We start from the raw sequence: 18,244 nt of genomic DNA, 5'->3' as shown, positions 1-18,244 counted from the left end.
CCACAACGATAGTTTGTCAAGTTGGTGCTGTTTTAACCTTCGCAAGGACCGGGCGTAGCCACACTCGGTTCAACTAAAGTTGGAGAAACTGACACCCGCCAGCCACCTGTGTGCAAAGCATGGCGGTAGAACCAGTCTCGCGTAAGCGTACGCGTAATGTCGGTCTAGGCCGCTTCATCCAACAATACCGCCGAACCAAAGTATGAAATGCTGGTAAGCAGTATGACTTATATCGCCCACAACTCACTTGTGTTCTACTCGTGCATATAACATCAAACCATAAAAACCTAGGCTCGGATGCCACTGTTGGGGAACGTAGTAATTTCAAAAAAATTCCTACGCACACGCAAGATCATGGTGATGCATAGCAACGAGATGGGAGAGTGCTGTCTACGTACCCTCGTAGACCGAAGCGGAAGCGTTGATGCAACATAGAGGAAGTAGTCGTACGTCTTCCCGGTCCAACCGATCCAAGCACCGTTACTCCGGTACCTCCGAGTTCTTGGCACACGTTCAGCTCGATGACGCTCCCCGGGCTCCGATCCAGCAAAGCTTCGGGGAGGAGTTCTGTTAGCACGACGGCGTGGTGACGATCTTGATGTTCAACCGTCGCAGGGCTTCGTCTAAGCACTGCTACAATATGACCGAGGTGGAATATGGTGGAGGGGGGCACCGCACACGGCTAAGGAACGATCACGAAGATCAACTTGTGTCTATGGGGTGCCCCCCGCCCCCGTATATAAAGGAGTGGAGGAGGGGAGGGCCGGCCCTCTCTATGGCGCGCCCTAGGGGAGTCCTACTCCCACCAGGAGTAGGATTCCCCCTTTCCTAGTCCAACTAGGAGTCCTTCCATGTAGTAGGAGTAGGAGACAAGGAAGGGGAAGGGAGAAGGGAAGGAAGGAGGGGCGCAGCTCCTCCCCCTAGTCCAATTCGGACTAGGCCTTGGGGGGCGCGCAGCCTGCCCTAGGCAGCCCCTCTCTCTTTCCCGTATGGCCCAATAAGGCGCAATACTTCTCCCCCCGTATTCCCGTAACTCCCCGGTACTCCGAAAAATACCCGAATCACTCGGAACCGTTCCGATGTCCGAATATAGTCGTCCAATATATCGATCTTTACGTCTCGACCATTTTGAGACTCCTCGTCATGTCCCCGATCTCATCCGGGACTCCGAACAACTTCGGTACATCAAAACTCATAAACTCATAATATAACTGTCATCGAAACCTTAAGCGTGCGGACCCTAGGGTTCGAGAACAATGTAGACATGACCGAGACACGTCTCCGGTCAATAACCAATAGCAGGACCTGGATGCCCATATTGGCTCCTACATATTCTACGAAGATCTTTATCGGTCAGACCGCATAACAACATACGTTGTTCCCTTTGTCATCGGTATGTTACTTGCCTGAGATTCGATCGTCGGTATCCAATACCTAGTTCAATCTCGTTACCGGCAAGTCTCTTTACTCGTTCCATAATACATCATCCTACAACTAACTCATTAGTTGCAATGCTTGCAAGGCTTAAGTGATGTGCATTACTGAGAGGGCCCAGAGATACCTCTCCGACATTCGGAGTGACAAATCCTAATCTCGAAATACGCCAACCCAACATGTACCTTTGGAGACTCCTGTAGAGCTCCTTTATAATCACCCAGTTACGTTGTGACGTTTGGTAGCACACAAAGTGTTCCTCCGGCAAACGGGAGTTGCATAATCTCATAGTCATAGGAACATGTATAAGTCATGAAGAAAGCAATAGCAACATACTAAACGATCGGGTGCTAAGCTAATGGAATGGGTCATGTCAATCAGATCATTCAACTAATGATGTGATCCCGTTAATCAAATAACAACTCTTTGTCCATGGTTAGGAAACATAACCATCTTTGATTAACGAGCTAGTCAAGTAGAGGCATACTAGTGACACTCTGTTTGTCTATGTATTCACACATGTATTATGTTTCCGGTTAATACAATTCTAGCATGAATAATAAACATTTATCATGATATAAGGAAATAAATAATAACTTTATTATTGCCTCTAGGGCATATTTCCTTCAGGGCATGGGATGCACAATGCTGATGTGGTGGGAGAGCGTCGGCGGCGGGCCTTCGTATCCACAGACGGGCACATGGCATTTGTAGGGCACGAGCGAACACACGCTCTCGTGATCGGCGAGCTTGTGGTAAGTGAAGTAGAGCCCACAGCCTTTGTGCACGCACTCCACCGTCACCTAGGAGAGGACGGCATTCACCGCCGTGTTCCACACGTCGAAGCCACCGCCGCGCTCTCACTTTTGGCACTGCCGCTGCTTTCCCGGGCGCTTGCCGCAGCAGTCCGCGCAAGCCAGGTGCCCTCCCTTGCACTGCACAAGTCAATCGAACATCACATCAATCAAGAAACCTGCACCTTGCTCGATTAGTAGAACGGACGAGGTGTATTCAAACCTCATACACTGGAGGCTTCAAGGGGCGGAGGCACAAAGGGCAGTGGAGCAAGGAGAGGTCCATAGAGACCATAGAGAGCTCCATCATTAGGTCATGTTCCGTCGACATGATCTCGTCCTCCTCATGCACAACCATCTCTTGCTTTAGGGCCGGGGCATTACAATATTTTACCGTCACATATTCATACTACTTCAAGGTGCATTAAATCAACACATGCAAGTATCAAAACGAAAGTCACGACATGCATGCATGCGTTGTAATTAATGCATCGGTAAACGCAAAATTATTGAAATATATCAAGTGCACTGCTTTGATGTGTCACGTCAACTCGTACAACAAGGAGAAGTTTGATTACAATGCCCTCTCCCTCGCCCATGAGTGTGGTGGGTCGCAGGACTAGGAGAAGCTTTCGCTACACGCTCTACCTCCCGTACGCGGTGGACATGCAGCGGTTCATTCGGTGTCAGATGGCCAAAAGCATATTGTAGTACTCCACTGCAGTAGTACCATCATTGTTCGACTTCTCAAAGAGGCGAAGAGCCAAGCGCAACCCGGACACTCGTGTGGCAGTTTCATGTGTAGAGTAGTCTAGAATAGCATGTACCGTGCCTCTAAGCTTAAAATCATTGGGGTCGGCTCCATGCTATGAGGCCGTCTCGAAGAAATTTTTGATTAAAATAATGTTCTGGCCCTACCTGTCATCCTGGTGATTCTAGTTTGCACGCTCATCTTGTCAAGACAGGAATATATTTTTTTAATTCGTGGTGCGGTAAATGTTAGAGGTTGCAGCAAATATATTGTACACTGCGGGTCTTTTAGCCAAGTTTAGAGGCAAGCATGTGGGGCTAGTGCTATGATGTGTCGCGTCAACACGTACAACAAGGAGAAGCTTGATTTTACTACTACACGCCTTCTCCCTCGTCCATGTGTGTGGTGGCTCGCAGATGAGGACAGGCTTTTTCTTACTACAACAAGCTGTCCCTCCAGCACGACAAACATGCAACAGTTGATTCGATATTGTAGAAGTAGTAACATCATTGTTCGTCTTCTCGAAGAGGCGAGAGCCAAGCGCAACCCGAACGTGGTAGTTGTGAACGCTTGTGTGGCAGTCTTTGTATAGGAGTGGGCGTGGCGAGGAGCCTTGGAGCACGCATATAGCCAGGCTCTTGCATGAGACAAAATTGTTATGTAAGTAAGCTATAAGCCCACTATTGTAGTACTTGCTAGTATAGGCATGTAAACCGGAAAGGATTATTTGCCTTTCTAGAGATTTCAACAAGTAACTACACCCTAAATGAGTACATACTAGTACAAATGCCCGTGCATTACATCGAGCAATAAAAGGGGCACAACCTGCTTCATGTGTCATTGTGCATCTTTTTTATATCCAATTTTAATAAATGTCGACAATATGGTTAAACATGGAAATATCCTTATTTTTAATAAAAGTTAATGTTTTCATACCGCTTCAGCTCAACTGTGCTACACTCTTCAACTTCAATATCAAGCATGTTGTCGTTAGAGACGCCCGAGTAGTTCCGCTGCAGTGAGAGCGCTCTGATGTTGTTGCACATCACGGCCTCATGCTGCTGCTCTTGCATGCTTGGGCTGGCAGGTGTCCGGAAAGAAGAAGAAAAAGTGTAGAGCTACGAGAGCATCAGTTTCAGGCGCTGATGTGCTCTGAAGGATACTTCCATGTCGGAAAATCCATTCTTAGTCTGTGTTACTACTCATGAATTCTTTTAGCCACTGACGTGGTTAATAAAAAGATCAAAAAGTTCAGCATTACTCAGACCTTAGGTGTCAACTTTGTTGTTGATTATACTAAATATGGGCAGAGAGCACTGTTTGAGTGGTGCATTATCTCTCCAAATATATAACATTTGTACTCAACCATGGACTTCTCGTGTATGATTTAAGGCTATATCAGTTATATGAACTTTTCATAGTCATAATATGACAGCCAACAAAAGTTCATATCAACAAACTCAAAAGGCAAAATAAAATAATGTGAACAGCTAGAACTATGTGATCTGCGCAATGGTCCTATGCAAATTCAGACTTTCAAACTTGAACCAAACAAGGAGAAACAGAACTTATTTGTTCATGGATTTTAAGCAAACATGGAATTAAACACAGACTGCCAAATCATGGACCAATATAAAATGAATAGCTAGAACTATGTGATCTAGGCAAGGGTCCTATCCAAATTCAGACTGCTCGTGGTGAAATTATTAGTTTCATATGGATTACAAACTCAAACACATAAGATTTCTGCTGGCTAACATGCACAACACTTATCCCCTAAAGTACTTGCACATATATTTTTCCTTGAAAGCATGTATTACAGAAACAAGAGATGAATTGGAATGAATGTTGATGTCGGTTTTAGAAAAGAAAAAATGAAAAATGGTGTTCAAGGCTCAAGCTAGCGCTATAGAATAGGATATTATTTATAAAACATGCTAACTGGAGATAAGAAATGGATCCAAAGTTCAAACTAAAGGCTGCCCGTCTAGGATATTTGGTATTCAAACAGGGCTCTACCATTAGTGGGTGTGATATACAACCCAGTCAAAGGTTGGATCCTAAAATCATGAATGTCATGAGACTAAAATGCTAAAACTACTTGTGAATCCCGTGCATCTCTATCAACATATACAGGCTAATATATGTGAAGCATTTGGTTAATGGGACCTGACTAAATGGTCCCTTCTTTTGATTATCATGATTGCAGAAGCTTAAGTACTTGAGCTATCTAGAACAAACACTAAAACTACTTGTGAATCAAGTGCCTCTTCATCAAGATAAATCTTACTACAGGTGTTGCCATCTATGATCATTCCCCTATTCATAATCTGCAACTCCACTTGATAATTAGTTGATAATTGAATATGGCCTGAACCTGTGCTGCCAACAAGAGTGCCTATACAGGGAATGGGTTAGAAAAACAAAGTATACGGAACATGAACCTAAGGGAGTTGATTTAGCCAATCATAGTGCAGGTTCTGTGTAGATTTCTAAGCTAGATTTGCCTTGCGTTACATAGATTGCCTATTTGGCGGACTGTGATAAGTGCTTTGGCTGGATCTACGCAAATGGACGATGCATACAACTCCCAGTCCAGGATTGGTTTCGATTCAGAGTCATCCAGGCAAGCCTTGCAGCCAATTGCGCGACTGTCGGTGGCGATGGATCTTGATCATGTATCAGATAATGAGGAGCTCGGGGTGCTGCAGCCGGTATGCGATGGGACATTCGAGAAGCAGCTCAATGTAATTGAATACCAAGAAGAGAGTGAGGCTGCTGTTTTGGTTCATACAACAGGCAAGACAGATCCCCAAGCTCCATAATTTGATACATACCTGTCATTAAGTAAAATAATTAGCTGTAGGCAAGTAACCAGAGTGTTTGGTGCAATCTGTCTATGGGGAATCATATATAATTGTTTGGTTTCAGTGATGTAACTATAGCCTCGGAATGAAACATCATGTTTTCCGAATATTTGTCTGTGCATTGCATAATTCCATGGATAGTTCACATGGGTTAATTTATTGTTTCATGTGCACATATTGATCAAATAAATTCTTCCAATCTAGTTAATTGTACTGCTGGATTTTGGTGGTCATTCTGAATGTACAGATTTGTTGTGTGGATCTCTGAACTAATATGGATCTGTTTACGAACTATAAATCAGCACTATTTCTGGTTCTTGCTATCATTTTGATTTTGGTGGTCCAAGTGGATATATACACCAGTCATGCAACCACAGTCTCCAACATTTGGTTAATGAGAATGGGAGGAGCATAACACTGACCCCATCGCTTATCTCAGCCAGCTTCAGGTCCACCATGGCCAGCTACACTGGGCGCCATATCACGTCACCGAGCTTCATTGTTGACTCGTCTACCCCAACCCAATCACCACAAACAGGGATACAATTAGATCTAACAAGAGATAGGTCCAAGACCATGAGGAAGGGACGACCCATCGTTGGGGAGTCGCCCATAGGCGGCGGCGCTGGAGCACATCCGGTCGTCCGTGTATCCAAGAGCTAATCGGGGCAAGGCGGTCGGTGCTGCGCGACGGCAGAGATGACCTTGTAGCTAAGACACGACGGTAGGCCGTGCGGTGCCCTCGTCCTCCGGCGTGTAGTTCGATCTGTCCCTGTCATCCCCTTCCCCTCCTCCGCCGCCTCCACCTTCCGATCCACCTCCTCCAACCGGCTCCTCCACTGCCTCCACCTCCCTCTTCTCGTCCCAATGCTCGTTGCTCGTGGCAGCGAGGAGCGTGTCCAGTAGCCCGTCGCGGCCGGCAACATGTACTCGGGCCGGTCGGCGCGGGCCCGGAGCGCGGCGGCCTGGGCCTCGGCATCGGTGAACTGTGCGCGGATGACTCGGACGGCGCGGGGGGAGGGCGCGGTGGAGAGGAGGCAGGCCGCAGTGCGGGGAGGACGCCGCAACAGAGGGTGCGGGCCGATGGTGGGGAGGCGACAGATTCAGATGGCGGTGGGACACACCGTCTCTCGACTCAGGGGTGTTTTTTTGTCGAGCGCGTTCACCTGTGGGGCAGAAATCTGAAACGTTTTTTCCACTTATTTACTGGACTGTGGGTTTAGCTATCAGAAACCACATGGACCTTTGTGTAAAAATGCCACGACGGTGAACCCGGCTGACTCAACTCGTGCTTTATTATTGCTATAAGTACAAATGCCCGTGCGTTGCAACGGGCATATAAACTCACAAAACCTGGTCCATATGCTATTACGCTCATTTTTTACATTCAATGCTGATAAACGTCGATAATAAGAGTACATTGATTATTACTTTTTGAAGTCTGAACTTCGGATGTTAAGAAGCCACCTTAGCTTTCTTCACGTGACAGAAGAGTAGGGGTTCATTGAATAATCTGTGAATACTTTTTATTTCTTGATTTTCAAAAAACATGGATTTTAATTTATTTTATAAAAGTGAACTCTTTATTAACATTGGATTACACTCGACATAAGCATAAGAATATATCTGTTGTTGGCATGATAGAGTATCATGTTTTTCCTTGAAGCAATTTAGATAGCAGTAAAATGATGTTAAAGTAAGAGCTTTGCTATATGCACCATGTTAGAGCATCTCTAGCATCCCTTATAAGGGGTTTACAGTTCGCGTTTTCGATCATATACGGGTTGATTTCTCTTTGGAAGAACAGAAACCGCAATCGAAACTATAAATTTTAAAAAGAAGTTTGGCACGAAAGATGACAATAGTGCATAGAAGTCCATCATCCATACATATACAAGGTCATCGAGTACATAGTATAGATTCGCACAGCTTCGGCCTAACCCTAACCTACAGCCCAAAATGGGGCTCACCGGAGCCCTCCGGGTGCGGCGGTGGCATGGCGGCGATCACTCGCCGTCATCGTCGGAGGTGAGGTCGATGTAGATGGAGTCCTATGCGGCGGCTTCGTGGTGCCACGCCTCCTTCTTTTACTCGAACTCTTGCGCCTTCATGAGGCCCTACTCGAACATGATCTAGTTGATTTCCTCATCCCGACATCGGTGTTGCACCAGCTCTTCTTGCTCCCATGCGCCGCGCTCGAGGATTGATGCCTCGATGGCATCCGCCTCGGAGGGGGGAGGTAGTCCTCAGGGCCGACAATGCCGGCATGTGGCTCCTTCGTGTTGGGCTCCCTCTTCACCCGTGGAGCTCATCCACCTCACTCTTGACCGCATGGAGTGGTTGGAGCTCGCCCGCGTCCCTCTTGACCGGCGGCAGCAGCGTGTGTGAGGTGCTCGATCACGCCAGAGGAGCTGCATGTGCCAGAGATTTGACTGTGCCGCCGTCGTACTCCTCTATCTCATGGCCTAGGAGGGACACCGGCGGAGTGCTTCTACGCAGCATTGGCGGCGACGCATCACTTGAGCTCCTCGTCGCCGTCACCACCGACGGAGCGGCTGGCGCTCCACATCCCACGCCACATGAGGGGGAGCGGTGGAGGATCTGACGCCGAAGGAGCGGATGGTGGTAGCCGGCGGCAAGAAATCAGGAGGGGTGGGGGAATCGCGACGACAGGGGGATAGGGCTCTGACCGTATCATGGCCGCGAACCCAGATAAATAATGCACATGTTTTTTTGTTTGCAGGCCACGGTAAAAATATTTACGGGTCAGGCAACTATACGGGCTCTGGTCTGGCCTAGAAAAGGGCCAAACCCGTATAGACACCGGATTTTTGCAGTTCACCCTGTTTCAAGGGGTCTTCTAGAGATGCTATTATTCTTCTGACTTCACTACGACGTTGTAGCTCATCCGAAATCAACGGCGCCTGGAGATAGTTTATGTATTTACTTTATTGGGGTTTAGACGTATATGCTTCCACTATGTGTCTTGACCTATGTAGTCAATATGAGTACGTAAAAAACACAAACGGATGCAAATAGAGCTTCAAAAAGTAAAAAAAATGTTGAACAGAACCGGCAATAGTGTGCATGACGATCAAGAAATTTTATTGTCCCTCCTAGTTAATCTACCGAGTGCTCCCGTATTCCAGCCCATCCCGGGTGTCTACCGATGCACCGACCATCTCGCCCGGGCGACGTGTTTCGTCTGACCCCCAGATTGGCACCGCTCTCCATCCCTCTCTCCTCCAACCTTATCTTCTCAGCCACCCCCTCTCATCCTCGTCTCTTCCCCACGCCTTCTTCTCCCCACACCACCATATTCCCTATCTCTCTTGGCCATCTTCTCCCCACACTCGGAGCCGGCAGTAGCAGCAGCTGCACCCTCTCACCGGCGAACCAAGTAGATGAACCGTCGTCGTTTCTCTGCTTCCTTCCTCGTTCCCTCTTTCTTTTCCCTTCCTGCCATCTCTAATGACTGTCTGCCATGCCGGCTACACTACAAAAAAAGACACATCCATGACATTTTGGGCCGAACGGAAAAAAATCTGTCATACATATGACACTTCTATGATGATAATTGTGACAAAACCCGGTATCATCATAGATGTGGTGGGCTCCTACTTCTATGACAAAAAATCATGACAGAAAATGGGATTTTCGTCCTGGGCGGGCCGGAGACGCAGCTGCATGACATTCTTTGGGCCGTCCATGACGGAAAAAACCGTGGTAGAAGCGAGGGGGAGGAAAATTTCGGGGAGTTCCCGATTACAGTGGGAGGTCGGGGGCCGAGCAATGTGTGTTTCTCTCGTACATGTACGCGTGTGTGTGTGAGGCGTTGGCTCTAACTGAACCTGAGCGAGGCGTTGGGCTGTAACTGAACCCGAGTGATTGCACTGCAGGCTACGCGTTACTGAACCCGAGCGATCGATCGATGGCTGTTAACTGAACCTGATCGAGCGATTCCTTCGCTACTGCTGCTAACTGAAGCCGATCGATTGGATGAACAATGAGCGTTGTGGGGGGCGGATGAACAGTGAGCGGTGGCGTTGCCTCTAGATGAACATGACCCCGTGGTGTGGAGGGCTGGATGAACAGTAGACGGTGGAGGGGTGCCCGTGGAGGGGTGGTTGAACAGTAGCCGGTGGAGTAGCGCGCGGTGGAGGCTGGATGAACAGGTGCCCGTGGAGGCTGGAGGAGGTCGACGGTAGCCCGTGGAGGCCGGAGGAGGTCGACGGTGGAGATGAACAGTATCCTGTGGAGTCCCGTTTTGTGGTACGCCACACCCCACTCGATCAACAGGACCCCCATTTCGACCGTAGCACTCTAACACAAGTCTGTTTTCTCCGTTTTGCAGTACGCTGCACCCCTCCCGATCAACAGGACCCCCGTTTCGACCGTAGGAGGTCCGTTTCCTCCGTTTTGTGGTACACCAGACCCCTCCCGATGAACAGGATCCCGTTTCGAACGTGGCCAGTCGAACACAAGGCCGTTTCCTCCGTTTTGCGGTACGCCTGGCCTCGTTTGCATCGCCTGTTCCGTCCAAGCTCTCCCGATGAACACGACCATGCATTCCGTTCCAACCCAGCCGGTTGGCTCCCACGCGTTCCATTGCCTCCCGATGAACATGACGCATTCCATTGCCTCCCCATGAACACGATGCATTCCGTTGCCTCCCCATGAACACGACGCATTCCGTTGCCTCCCCATGAACACGAGGACGACGTTGTTTCTCCGTTCCGACCCAGCCATGTACACGAGCCCTGGCCGTACGTATGCGCGAGTAGGCGTTCGAGACCCTGCCCGTATGTACGTACGTGGCCGTATTTTCTTTCTTGCACCCTGGTCGTTGTACGTACATGTACATGCTACATGCGCGCCTCTACTACAACACATATGCGCCTCTACTACGACATGTGTGCGCCTCTACATCAACCAGTATATATGTACGTACACGTTCACGGCCAGAATGACAACGCTACGTACGCTTCGACCAGGTGGGTCCCGACTGTCAGGCACTTCCTTGCATGCAAAGATGTAGCTGGTGGGTCCCAACAGTCAGGGGGGCAAATTGTTTTGTTTTTTTGCCCGGACGCACATCCTTGCGTGCGAAGGTGTAGCTGCTGGGTCCCAGCAGTCAGGGGGGAATCTTTTTTTTTGCCCGGACGCACTTCCTTGTGTGTGAAGATGTTGCTGGTGGGTCCCAGCAGTTAGGGGGCGAATTGTTTTTTTTCGGACGCACTTCCTTGCGTGCGAAGATGTAGCTGGTGGGTCCCAGCAGTCAGGGGGGCGAATTTCGGACGCACTTCCTTGCGTGCGAAGATGTAGCTGGTGGGTCCCAGCAGTCAGGGGGAAACATTTTTTTCACGAAATACGGTGGCCCGTCCGGTGGGTCCCTGCTGTCAGGTGGAGGAATAATTATTTTGCGTATAATAAGGAGGCACTTTCTTGCTGCGGCCGTGGACCCAGCTGTCAGCCTCTTCACGTACAGTCCACGTCCGATGGAAGCCATTCCTTGACCACATTGACCACGCCGCGCCGAGAGCACCAGGGTGGTGGACGATGGCGAGGCCTAGGAAGGGGATGATGCGGAGCCGGGGAAGACACGGCAGTGGATGCCCACGCGTACAGGAGTATGAGGGTTCACTCGTTCGGCTGCGGTGCGAGGCCGCCGTCGCTGCATAATAACAGGGGGTGTGGGTGCGTAGAGGGATGGCCTAGCTAGTGGTGGCAGTAGTAGGGGGCGGTGAGGCCTCCGCGGCATCACAGCCGGCCACGGGCGGCAGGAACAGGCGGCACGACCGGCACTGCTTTGGGCGGCTGGAGCAAGAAGACCAGAGGTTGAAGAAGCACTACGGTCGTTGGATGGACATCGTACGGTCACTCGAGCTAGAATCGTTCATATATTGACTAAAGTTAACAAAGGCCTCCGTCCCAGTCAACTTAGTAGGCCCACAAGTCAGCCTCCCACCAAGGTGGGTCCCAGCTAGCAGGGGGTATTCATTTTTTGTGCATAATAAGGAGGCACTTCCGGTGGGTCCGAGCTGACAGCGGGGGGAACGTTTTTTTGCGAAATACGATGGCCCGTCCTGTGGGTCCCAGCAGTCAGGGGGAAACATTTTTTTCATGAAATACTGGTGGCCCATCTGGTGGGTCCCTACTGTCAGGTGGAGGAATAATTATTTTCCGCGTAATAAGGAGGCACTTCCTTGCGGCTGCCATGGGACCCAGTTGTCAGCCTCTCCACGTACAATACTCTTCCGATGGAAGTCGGTTGTTGACCACATTGACCACGCCGCGCCACCACGGCGGTGGACAACGGCGAGGCCTAGGAAGGGACGACGCGGAGCTAGGGAAGACGCGGAAGTGGAACCACATGCGGAGAGGAGTACGAGGGTTCACCGGTTCGGCTGCGATGTGAGGCTGTCATCGCCGCAGAATAATAGGGGGTGTCGATGAGTAGAGGGATGCCCTGGCCAGCGGTGGGAGTAGTAGGGGGCGCTAAGGCCTGAGCGGCAGCACAGCCGGCCACGGGAGGCGGGAGTAGGTGGTCCCGCCGGGGCTGCTTTGGTGGCTGGAGCAAGAAGATCAGAGATTGAAGAAACACGACGGCCGTTGGATTGACATCCAACGGTTACATCTGCTAGAATCGTTTGTTGACGTATATAATAACTAAAAAATCTTGCATACGCGTCGACTAAACAGGCCCACAAGTCAGATCACTCCCTCTTTTTTTAATAATTTATATATAGCTCATGGCAACTTCTTATGCAATTTATTGCAGTCGGTTTTTTTTGGTTGGCCAGGGCCAATTTCGCATATTTCTGTGGGTTCCAAACTATTTTTAATACCAAAATGTCGAGCCATATTTAAAGTACTTTGAAGATATATTTAAATTAGGTTAATGCCCAGTGAAATAGGAATCTGAAAATATGAAAAAAAAATCAGAAATTATAAGTAATTGCCAATTTGTCATCTGTTTTTATATTTACAACCCATTTCATATTACTTTCAAGATTTGCAGGGTCTTGAAAGAGTTGCAGCCCATCAGGGCGTAGAAAAATAAGTAGGCCTGGATTGGGTATTCTTCAAAAAAAATAAACTGGGCTCATTTTCACAAAGAAAAAATAGCTGGGCTGGTCACATGGTGAACATAAAATATAAGCCTGGGCTAGACGGGCCACAGCCCAGTTCAAACCCTGCTCCGTCTCAACAATGCCAAACAAAAAAATACTGCTCGAGTAGCTACGTCCCAGGTGTCAACCGATCTTGTGTTGTTCTCTTGTCTATTGAGTATATACACTCATAATGTCGTGGGTCCTAGATGTCAGGAAAACACTAGGAGGAAGCATTTTATTTTTCCATACGCTGACGTGGTGGGCCCCTACTGTCATCCTCTCCACGTACTTCTGCCGATTCTTTTTGTTTGTTGACCATGTTGACAACGCGAGAGGGCGGCGCCGCGGCGAGCGCACCAAAGCACGCAGAGGACGTCAGCATTAATGATTTAGGAGACGGTGGGGCGGCGATGCGTGCGCTGAGGCGCAGCCAGCTGTGGGAGGCGGAAGCAGGCGGCCCCGCCGGCGCTGGTTTGGTTTTGGCGGCTGGAGGAAGACAGGACTAAAGAAACACGACAGACTGTAAAAACAGCAGGAGTACTTAACAGCCTTAACTGAAACCAGCAGGGGCACTTAACAACCAAAGCTGAAAGTAGTATGAGTACTTATACATGTTCAACCGTACAAAGCACGCCTCGAACAGTGCTACTTTTCCTACAGTTAACCAAGGGTGAGGCCACCAAGCCCCAGGACAAGGCCCAGGCGCCACCCCGTGCATCCACAACCTTCTGAAAGCGGCTTCATCTCGCAATGTGGTCAATAAATAGGATATTCGCTTTAGAGCCATGGAAAAGCATGAACATAATCTTCTGTCCTATTCTCCAAGATGGATGGGCCTTCATTATTTGAGACCACCCATGAATAAGTATCTTTTCACCTCCAAGGGGAATTGAGTAGGTCGACATAAACATCATGTTGTGACCAAGCGCAAGTCTGACCCGACCATGGTCAGGCATCTGTATAGGAACGATAGAACTCGGCAGTTCCTATTTCAAGAAGATCACAGATGTAAAACTGTGTATAAGCAATAGTTTATGAACAACATATATAACAGAAAACAGCTCGTACCATAAGTTTCTCGACACAGTTGGACCTGTTCAACAAGTGCAGCAGTGGCACACATATCCTACGTGGCCTTCCACCATTGAAACACCCCACAAGGACCTCAAGACGATCAATAAAGTGTAGGAACTTGTGGATGTCGATCCATTCAACTTCAGTGCCATTAGTAACAACTGAGTTATTACAGAGTACAAACGAGCAGACTGCTTAACTCTAAAAAAACCTACACGTGCCACCAATTATAAGAAAAATATTAGTTAGAAGTAGCATCTTCGTGAGAGATTCATTGCTACTTCTAAAGTTAAATTGTGATTAGTTAGACAGAATAGGTGGATTAAGAAGTAATCGAGGCAACAAGCAAGAACCAGATACAAAACTAACATGGATGAACAATTGGAACGACGTCGGGGTGGAAGATCGCAGTGAAGATGAGACCAGGTTCTGCTATTTCCATCAACATTCGTGCGCCAACTTTCAGTCTGTAACACTTGAGAAAGTTTATCCAAGTTCGGCCATAAAAAATCAGCGATCTTCTTGGTTCATGAACCCAACTCGGAACTTATATCCATGGCTTGTCTTCACTGTGACCATTAAACTAGTGTATTCAGTTATGGCAAGGCCGAGCATCTTGAGTACATGTGTTCTGGCAGAGCAAATAATACACTACAGGAAAAATAATATGAGAACACAATATGTTCAAAAAAAACCCACCCTCCCAGATAGAAAAGAGGATTCTAGGAACATACTCTGCGCGTTTCAAAATGTTGTGTTAGGATGAGAAGGAACAAGTGTGGCGTTTAGCTGAGGCCGCAGAAACCTATAGGGTACTCGCACTTTGGGCACTGCAAATGAAACACACTAGATTCAGTAGGAAGAAAAATGCATCAACGGCGGCGGCTGCCATCCTAGGATTACCTGCGATCAAGGGACTTGGATTTATCGGGGATGGATGAAGAATTCGTACCTAGTTCTCCATGAGAAAACCCTATGCAATCGCCGAGAGGGGGTTTTCTCTGAACAAGCAGACGAGGGAGAAGGGGATTCAGGCCCAGTGAAATATTGCCGCTTCATCCGTCCAGCTTACTGCTAAAGCTGGAAAGGGGGGTTGTGATTTGACGGCTCATTGGGCATTACTGCAGTGCTACGACCGGGGTGTGTCTACCGTGAAGTTGTGCACTCTAATTTGTGCATATGGCACGTGGACCCCGTTGCCGGTTGCCCCACATATCAGTGAAAGGAAGTAGAAAGATAGGAGTAACTAGTTACACATAAATATATTTTTTGATAGAGAGATACTCCCTCTGTAAAGAAATATACTAATCTTCTATATCACAGGCTCACCTTGCCGAGAAATATACTCCCTTTGCAACGCACGGGCATTATGGGGGTTCAGCTTTCTTTATTGGGGTTCAGCTTTTTTTATGGGGCTTCAGCTGAGAATATAATACTCAGATAGGCTCACGGTTCTGGACTTTGGGCCGCAGGCCGACCCTGCATGTTTGGGGGCCCATGTGTTCTACCTCACCGCTTTTCATATTGCAAGCGATCGGTACGGCGCTGGTTTTAGATGCTGTCGCAAGGCGAATACACAAAATGGAATAAAGCACGGCAGCTGTTGGAATGAAATCGAACGACAGTTCCTAACTAGCAATCAGAGTTGCAATTCTATCAACGATATACCATGTGATAAATAATATTGTCGTACAACTTATACACATAGGACACTTGTTTCACCATGCCAGATTATTACATCAAAATCTCTCGGAGGATAGATTAGTTCGGCAGTTGTGTGCTGCTACTGAAGAATTTCAAAGTTGATTTGGACCAGCTCTCCCTACCGAGAAAGTTCGATTTTGACATCATCCCCTACCGCAAGATATGATTTAGATTTGAACCTTGACCATCCATTAGCATCAATCATCATGCGACCATCCTTTGTACTTATGGCATATTGAGCAGGTTCATTCACACCAAGGTTGCGCATGGTAAGAGAAACTTGGCCGCGATCACCCGGATTGTTGAACGGCTCCCTCGTTGCTCTAGGAGTTCTCTATTCGTAAACAAGAAGAAATACCCAAACAGTTAGATCAACACAGTGAATCATGTGAAACAACATGGAAAGAAAAAAGAACGAAGCACTTGGGCGCCCAATGCTTACCAAGAAGGTGGACATGTCGGTTTTTGTAAGGACTTTGGTATATGAAGTGCGAATTGCAGCCCAGTCTGTTGCCGGTGCAACTGCACGGGCCGGAGCAGATGCAAGTGCAAGTGTTGGTGCAGGTGCCGAAGCCGCTGCTGCTATCGGAGATGGTGCTCCTTGTAGAGTTGGTGCCAGTTTCAGAGCAGGTGCCGGTGTCGATGCCCGATCCTCCGGTAGATCAGACTGATCCGCTGACGCAGTCGGTGCCCAAACCTCAGCTAGATTAGGCTGAGCTACTGCCGTTGTCAGTGCTAGAGCAACTGCCGGTGCTCGATCTGTGCGAGACAGCGGCGATCGTGTCTGGTCTGCTATGATCAGCTTTCTAACTTGACTAGGATTCGTGACCATGATCCAGTTTTTTTTCTTCATTTCTTTTAAACGCGAGAAGGACTAATTGTGGCGTTTTTGTTAAACCAAACTGCAGTTCATCATAGGGATCCAGCTTGTACTCAAACAACAGACTGATCCAATTTTTTCCAGTAATATAAGTGATGGACAGTGCCTTCGTTACTGACACGACATAAGAAATGAAACCTGCAAAAATAGCCATCGTAGAGCAAACCAAACGGTTTATTCTGTGATGAATGTCACATGGCAAAACCTACATCGTAAAATTGCAGGAAAAGAAAGAAAACATGACATTAAATCAATAAGATTTAGACAGTAAATCAATAAGATTTACTTGATGTGACACGAGTGAATCCTTACCAGGAAATCACTATGTTGAAGTACTAAATAGAAGATTGATCATCCAACTACGCGTGGCATGCAGGGGCCCCGCCTACTCCCACAAGCAGGACAATCCAAAGGTCGTGACAAATCGTATGGACCGAACATCCATGGGACTGGAAATCCTGGTGGGTGCGATAAACCCTGCAATGCATACAGATATTGGAGTGTAACCATAATTGATAAACCGTCCTCACAAAAAATATGATCTGGATACTTCAAAATATACAGACTGAATTGAGTGGACAGACATTAACATAGATCGTTCTCAGGACTGACCACACACCAAAAGCAGCAGTACTAATAAACAATACAGGGTTCACAAACACAAATCAAGTACTGAACAATAGTACTTACTACAGACAAGCAAAGTTGCACTAACTAAACTCTGCAGACTATTTCTTGCCACCGACCTACGGGATGAACCCCGCATAACTGACTAGGCCATGGACTTCGTGTGAGATGTCTACGTGCACCATCACCATCTTGTCAACCTTGGAGAACCTAACAGAGTGGTCTTTCCACTCATAAACATGATGATGAAGACAGGCCGCATCAGATTTGTTGGGAAGCTTTACAAGAACCACACCATTCATAATCGAAGGCACAACCAAGAAATTGTTGTGGTCAAGTACAGCCACGAGAACACGCCTGACAACAATGCTATAGGAAAACACTAGTTCAGGACATGTGGCGACAAGGACACAGCAGCTGGATAGTTTAGCAGTAGAACTCATCATCAGGTCTTCCAGTTCACACGGCATGACTTTGAGAACTTCATCTCCACCGCGGACCTGGTTCTAATTCAAACAGAAACCATATTTTATTACTACCTATGTTCAGAAATATAAGATGATTTTCGATATTATACTCCATATATGACTATATATACGCATAGAAATGAGTGAACCAAGACACTAGAACATGTCTTCAAAGGTATGAGAGCAGAGGGATTGCATGCAATATCCATAACACAAGTTACTGAGGCAAATATACCCTCTTAAAAGGTAGCATTGATGTTCATAAAGTACTCCCTCCGTCCCAAAATTCTTGTCTTAGATTTGTCTAGATACGCATGTATCAAGTCACATTTTAGTATTAGATACATCCTATCTAGACAAATCTAAGACAAAAAATTTGGGATAGAGGGAGTAGTTGAAAGTAATCTATAAGAAATCAGTGTCAACCTCTCGCATGTTTTGGTCAAAAGAGGATTTTAGAACTGTCATTTGGCCCACTAAAATCACATGCAAGATCACCCAGAAAGTTGTACTACCAGTACTAGTACTGCG

The sequence above is a fragment of the Triticum dicoccoides genome, chromosome 6A, assembly GCF_002162155.2.
Source record: "Triticum dicoccoides isolate Atlit2015 ecotype Zavitan chromosome 6A, WEW_v2.0, whole genome shotgun sequence".
Lineage (NCBI taxonomy): Eukaryota > Viridiplantae > Streptophyta > Magnoliopsida > Poales > Poaceae > Triticum > Triticum dicoccoides.
Note: the sequence above shows the minus strand (reverse complement) of the source record.